This window comes from Apodemus sylvaticus, chromosome 16 (genome assembly GCF_947179515.1).
Source record: "Apodemus sylvaticus chromosome 16, mApoSyl1.1, whole genome shotgun sequence".
Classification (NCBI taxonomy): Eukaryota; Metazoa; Chordata; class Mammalia; order Rodentia; family Muridae; genus Apodemus; species Apodemus sylvaticus.
Window position 1 is genome coordinate 1,398,898 of NC_067487.1, and position 7,686 is coordinate 1,406,583.

Consider the following 7,686-nt stretch of genomic DNA (forward strand, 5'->3'; position numbering starts at 1 on the left):
CCTCTCAGGATCCAGCCCAAATAGGAATAGGAAAAGACAATAGCATCACAGGTTCCATTTAGGCTCACCCTAATCCATATGGGTGAGGAAAAGGAAGAGTCTCAAGATGTTCTCCAAACCACATTATTTTCTTCCTTCCCTCTCTCCATGATTCTGATATTTCTTTTCTTGTATCCACCTAGGGAGCCATTAGTAAAGTGGGAATTTCACAGAACAGCAGTAAGGTGCCTATAGCCTCAGGGACTTGCTTTTTGTCTTGTTGATGGAATGCCCAGTAGAGAGAGGAGATCCTGTCTGCTGAGAGAACTCTTTTGGGTCTTTAATTACCTTGTGAAAAGTTGAGCAGGGCCCTGTTGATACTCTTCATTTAAGTGGATAGGATAAAGTCCATGAATAATACCTTTCTGAGGTAATCCCATTTGGCATTACATCTTTGTGAGAAACCATGGGATCCTCCTCAGGAGGGTGCTGAACATCTTCCAATGGGGTTCCTGGAATTTCTAACAAGGTTCACAGCAGGACTGACCTCACGGATCAGCAGGCTGCCTGTGGGGAATTGACAAATAGGCTGAACTATGTGGCACAGCCTCCTCATTGTAGACATTGGTTTTACCCTTCTCAATCAAGTGAGCTCTGGCGGGCAGAACTGTAACAGGTATAGCCTGAGGCTAACAAAGCGGGGGTCTAGGCCCCAAAAGGCACAGGACTGACCCCAAGAACTGGGCAGCTTGGTGGGCCATCTGTGAGTCAACACGCCCAGGTGATTGTTAGCACAGCAGACTCTCCCGGCGCTTTCAGGGAGCGCAGGCGCGCACGCCCGCCATCCTAGTCACCTGGCGGACCCAATTAACAGTCATAGCCCTAGGGGAACTTTGCTCGGACCTTGGCCTCCCAGGCTTTTGCCTGGACTCAGGGACTGGGCGGCCAGGCTAACCTTGTGTGCGACAGCCCGGTTGGCGGATCGGCTGCCCAGAGGAGTGAGCGGAACACAGGGGAGGTCACAGCAGCATACACCGTCGGCACTCCCTGGGGGTGCACACGGGCTCCATCTGGTCCACAGACACAATCTGGGGCAAGGCCTCAGGCAGAAGCCCTCAACTCTACTCTCTCAGCTTCCGGATCCAGATCAGCCTGGGCGGCAGCACCACATCTCCAAGTGCTGCAAGTGGCTAGCTGGGCTTCCGGGCGGCCAGCTGGGAGAAGTCAGTGTGCTCCAGTGAATCCAGCAGGCCCAAGCGGGAGCCTTCGGGTGCCTGCTTTGGGATCTGAACAGCCTGGGCAGCAGCACCCTGTCTATAAGCAGTGCAGGAGGTAAGCTGTGCACCAGAGGCCAACTGGGAAGGGGCAGCTTGCACTGGTGAGTCCAGCACTGACAAGATAAACTAACACCAGTGAGAACTAGATGGCAAAAGGCAAACGCAGGAACGTCACTAACAGAAATCAAGGCAATATGGCAACATCTGAACCCAATTCTCCTCTACCAACATGTCCTGGATACCCCATCACACCAGTAAAACAAGATTTGGATTTAAAATCACTGGTCATGATGCTGGTACAGGAACACATGAAGGACATACTTAAAGAAATTCAGGAGAAAATGGATCAAAAGTTAGAAGCCCTTGCAAGGGAAACACAAAAATCATTGAAAGAAATCCAGGAGAATACAAAAGCCAACAAGGAGGAAATGCAAAAAACACTTAAAGAAATACAGGAGAACTTTGCTCAACATGCTGAGGTCATGAAAGACGAAACACAAAAATCTCTTAAAGAAATACAGGAGAACTTTGGTCAACAGGCTGAGGTCATGAAAGAGGAAACACAAAAATCTCTTAAAGAATTACAGGAAAACACAAACATGCAAGTGAAGGAGCTAAGCAAAACCATCCAGGATCTAAAATCAGAAGTAGAAACAACTAAGAAAACTCAAAGGGAGACAACTTTGGAGATAGAAAGCCTTGGGAAGAAATCAGGGGACAGAGATGCAAATATCAACAACAGAATACAAAAGAAAGAAGAAAGAATCTCAGATGCTGAAGATTCCATAGAAACCATGGACTCAACAGTTAAAGAAAATGCAAAATGCAAAAAGCTTGTAACCCAAAATATCCAGGAAATCCAGGACACAATGAGAAGACCAAACCTAAGGATTATAGGCATAGATGAGAGTGAAGATTTACAACTTAAAGGGCCAGCAAATATCTTCAATAAAATTATGGAAGAAAACTTCCCTAACCTAAAGAGAGAGATGCCCATGAATATACAAGAAGCCTACAGAACTCCAAACAGACTGGACCAGAACAGAAATACTTCCCGTCACATAATAATCAAAACACCAAATGTTCTAAACAAAGAAAGAATACTAAAGGCAGTAAGAGAAAAAGGCCAAGTAACATATAAAGGAAGACCTATCAGAATCACAGCAGACTTTTCACCTGAGACTATGAAGGCTAGAAGGTCCTGGGCAGATCTCATGCAGACTCTAAGAGAACACAAATGCCAACCAAAACTACTATATCCAGCAAAACTCTCAATCACCATAGATGGAGAAACTAAGATATTTCATGACAAAACCAAGTTTACCCAATACCTATCCACAAACCCGGCCCTAAAAAGGATAATAGGAGGACAACACCAATACAAGGAGGGAAACTTCACCCTAGAAAAAGCAAGATAGTAACCTTTCATCAAACCCAAAAGAAGTTAAGCATTCAAATTTAAAAAATAACGTCAAAAATGATAGGAAGTAACAATCACTATTCCTTAATATCTCTTAACATCAATGGACTTAATGCCCCAATAAAAAGACACAGACTAACTGAATGGATACGTAAACAGGACCCTACATTTTGCTGCTTACAGGAAACACACCTCAGGGTCAAAGACAAACACTACCTTAGAGTAAAAGGCTGGAAGACAATTTTACAAGCAAATGGTCTCAGGAAACAAGCTGGAGTAGCCATTTTAATATCAGATAAAATTGACTTTCAACCCAAAGTCATCAAAAGAGACCCTGAGGGACACTTCTTGCTGGTCAAAGGAAAAATACAAAAAGAAGAACTGTCAATCCTGAACATCTATGCCCCAAATGCAAGGGCACCCTCTTTCGTAAAAGAAACTTTATTAAAAACTAAAAGCACACATTGCATCTAACACAATAATTGTGGGTGACTTCAACACTGCACTTTCCTCAATGGACCGATCAGGAAAACAGAAACTAAACAGGGACACAATGAAACTAATTGAAGCTTTGGACCAATTAGTTTTAACAGATATATATAGAACATTCTATCCAAAAACAAAAGAATATACCTTTTTCTCCGCACCTCATGGTACCTTCTCCAAAATCGACCATATAATTGGTCACAAGACAGACCTCAACAAATATAAGAAGATAGAATTAATCCCATGCCTCCTATCTGATCACTATGGAGTAAAAGTGGTCTTCAATAGCAACAGAAACAACAGAAAACCCACATACACGTGGAAACTGAACAATACTCTACTCAATGATACCTTGGTCAAGGAAGAAATAAAGAAAGAAATTAAAGACTTTTTAGAACACAATGAAAATGAAAACACAACATACCCAAATCTATGGGACACAATGAAAGCAGTGCTAAGAGGAAAACTCATAGCCCTGAGTGCCTCCAAAAAGTAAATGGACAGAGCATACATTACCAGCTTAATGACACACCTGAAAGACCTAGAACAAAAAGAAGCTATTTCACCCAGGAGTAGAAGGCAGGAAATCATCAAACTCAGGGCCGAAATCAATCAAGTAGAAACAAAGACAACCATACAAAAAAATCAACAAAACCAGGAGCTGGTTCTTTGAGAAAATCAACAAGATAGATAAACCCTTAGCCAGACTGACCAAAGCGCAACGAGAAAGTATCAAAATTAACAAACTTAGAAATGAAAAGGGAGATATAACAACGGAAACTGAGGAAATCCAAAAAAATCATCAGATCCTACTACAAGAGCCTGTACTCAACACAACTGGAGAATCTGGAGGAAATGGACAATTTCCTTGACAGATACCAAATACCAAAATTAAATCAGGACCAACTAGACCATCTAAACAGTCCCATAATGCCTAAAGAAATAGAAGGAGTCATAGAAAGTCTTCCAACCAAAAAAAGCACAGGACCAGATGGCTTCAGTGCAGAAGTCTACCAGACCTTCAAAGAAGAGTTAACACCAATACTCTTCAAACTATTCCACAAAATAGAAACAGAAGGAACACTACCCAATTCCTTCTACGAAGCCACAATTACGCTGATACCAAAGCCACACAAAGATCCAACAAAGAAAGAGAACTTCAGACCAATTTCCCTTATGAACATCGATGCAAAAATACTCAAATTCTTGCCAACCGAATCCAAGAACACATCAAAACGATCATCCACCATGATCAAGTAGGCTTTATCCCGGGAATGCAGGGTTGGTTCAATATATGGAAATCCATCAATACAATCCACTACATAAACAAACTCAAAGAACAAAACCACATGGTCATTTCATTGGATGCTGAAAAAGCATTTGACAAAATTCAGCATCCTTTCATGCTTAAAGTCTTGGAGAGAACAGGAATTCAAGGCCCATACCTAAACATAGTAAAAGCAATATACAGCAAACCGGTAGCCAGCATCATGGAGAGAAATGGAGAGAAACTTGAAGCAATCCCACTGAAATCAGGGACCAGACAAGGCTGCCCCCTTTCTCCTTATCTTTTCAATATTGTACTTGAGGTACTAGCTTGGGCAATTCGACAACATAAGGAGGTCAAAGGGATACAAATTGGAAAGGAAGAAGTCAAACTATCATTATTTGCAGACAACATGATCGTCTACCTAAGTGACCCAAAGAACTCCACTAGAGAGCTCCTACAGGTGATAAACAACTTCAGCAAAGTGGCAGGTTATAAAATCAACTCAAGCAAATCAATGGCCTTCCTATACTCAAAGGATAAGCAGGCTGAGAAAGAAATTAGGGAAATGACCCCCTTCACAATAGCCACAAACAGTATAAAGTATCTTGGGGTGACTCTTACCAAACATGTGAAAGATCTGTATGACAAGAACTTCAAGACTCTGAAGAAGGAAATGGAAGAAGACCTCAAAAAATGGGAAAACCTCCCATGCTCATGGATCGGTAGAATCAATATAGCTAAAATAGCCATTTTGCCTAAAGCACGATACAGATTCAATGCAATACCCATCAAAATCCCAACTCAATTCTTCACAGAGTTAGAAAGAGCAATTATCAAATTCATCTGGAACAACAAAAAACCCAGGATAGCTAAAACTATTCTCAGCAACAAAAGAAAATCTGGGGGAATCAGTATCCCTGACCTCAAGCAATACTACAGAGCAATAGTGTTAAAAACTGCATGGTATTGGTACAGTGACAGGCAGGAGGATCAATGGAACAGGAGTGAAGATCCAGAAATGAACCCACACACCTATGGCCACTTGATCCTCGACAAAGAGGCTGAAAACATCCAATGGAAAAAAGATAGCCTTTTCAACAAATGGTGCTGGTTCAACTGGAGGGCAGCATGCAGAAGAATGCGAATTGATCCATCCTTGTCTCCTTGTACTAAGCTCAAATCCAAATGGATCAAGGACCTCCACATAAAGCCAGACACTCTGAAGCTAATAGAAAAGAAACTGGGGAAGACCCTTGAGGACATCGGTACAGGGAGAAAGTTTCTGAACAGAACACCAATAGCGTATGCTCTAAGAGCAAGAATTGACAAATGGGACCTCATAAAATTACAAAGTTTCTGTAAGGCAAAGGACACCATCAAGAGGACAAATCAGCAACCAACACATTGGGAAAAGATCTTCACCAATCCTACATCAGATAGAGGGCTAATATCCAATATATATAAAGAACTCAAGAAGTTAGACTCCAGAAAACCAAACAACCCTATTAAAAAATGGGGTACAGAGTTAAACAAAGAATTCTCACCTGAAGAACTTCGGATGGCGGAGAAGCATCTTAAAAAATGCTCAACTTCATTAGTCATTAGGGAAATGCAAATCAAAACAACCCTAAGACTTCATCTTACACCAGTCAGAATGGCTAAGATTAAAAATTCAGGAGACAGCAGGTGTTGGAGAGGGTGTGGAGAAAGAGGAACACTCCTCCACTGCTGGTGGGGTTGCAAATTGGTACAACCACTCTGGAAATCAGTCTGGCGGTTCCTCCGAAAACTGGGCACCTCACTTCCAGAAGATCCTGCTATACCACTCCTGGGCATATACCCAGAAGACTCCCCACCATGTAATAAGGATACATGTTCTACTATGTTCATAGCAGCCCTATTTATAATTGCCAGATGCTGGAAAGAACCCAGGTATCCCTCAACAGAAGAGTGGATGCAAAAAATGTGGTATATCTACACAATGGAGTACTATTCAGCCATTAGAAACAACGAATTCATGAAATTCTTAGGCAAATGGATGGAGCTAGAGAATATCATACTAAGTGAGGTAACCCAGACTCAAAAGGTGAATCATGGTATGCACTCACTAATAAGTGGATATTAACCTAGAAAACTGGAATACCCAAAACATAATCCACACATCAAATGAGGTACAAGAAGAAAGGAGGAGTGGCCCCTGGTTCTGGAAAGACTCAGTGAAACAGTTTCTAGGCTAATATCAACTTACCAGTGAGTGCATACCAAGACCGATCTTTTGAGACTGGGTTGCCTCACTTAGTATGATGTTCTCCAGCTCCATCAATTTGTCTAAGAATTTCATAAATTCATTGTTTCTAATGGCTGAATAGTACTCCACTATGTAAATATACCACATTTTTTGTATCCATTTCTCCATTGAGGGACACCTGGGTTCTTTCCAGCTTCTGGCTATTACAAACAGGGCTGCTATGAACATAGTGGAGCATGTTTGCTTATATTGCATGCTGGGGAATCCTCTGGGTATATGTCCAGGAGTGGTATAGCAGAGTCCTCCAGAAGTGTCATGCCCAGATTTTTGAGGAACCACCAGATTGATTTCCAAAGTGTTTGTACCATCTTGCAATCCCACCAGGAGGGGTGTTCCTCTTTCTCCACATCCTTGCCAACACATGCAGTCTCCTGAGTTTTTAACCTTAGCCAGTCTGACTGGTGTGAGGTGAAATCTCAGTGTTGTTTTGATTTGCATTTCCCTAATGATTAATGATGTTGAACATTTGTTAAGGTGCTTCTCAGCCATCTGAAGTTCTTCATATGAAAATTCTTTGTTTAGCTCTGTACCCCACTTTTTAATTAGGGTTATTTGGTTCTCTGGGTTCTACCTTCTTGAGTTCTTTGTATATATTAGGTATTGGCCCGCTGTCGGGTTTAGGGTTGGGGAAGATCCTTTCCCAGTCTGTTGGTTGACGTTTTTTTGTCCTTTTGACAGTGTCCTATGCCTTAAAGAAACTTTGTAATTTTATGAGGTCCCATTTGTCAATAGCATAAGCTATTGGTGTTCTGTTCAGGAACTTTTCCCCTGTGTCCATGTCCTCAATGGTCTTCCCCAGTTTTTTTTCTATTAGTTTCAGTGTGTAAGGTTTTATGTGGAGACCCTTAATCCACTTGGAGTTGAGCTTAGTATAAGTATATAAAAATGGATCAATTCACATTCTTCTGCATGCTTACCTCCAATTGAACCAGCACCATTTGTTGAA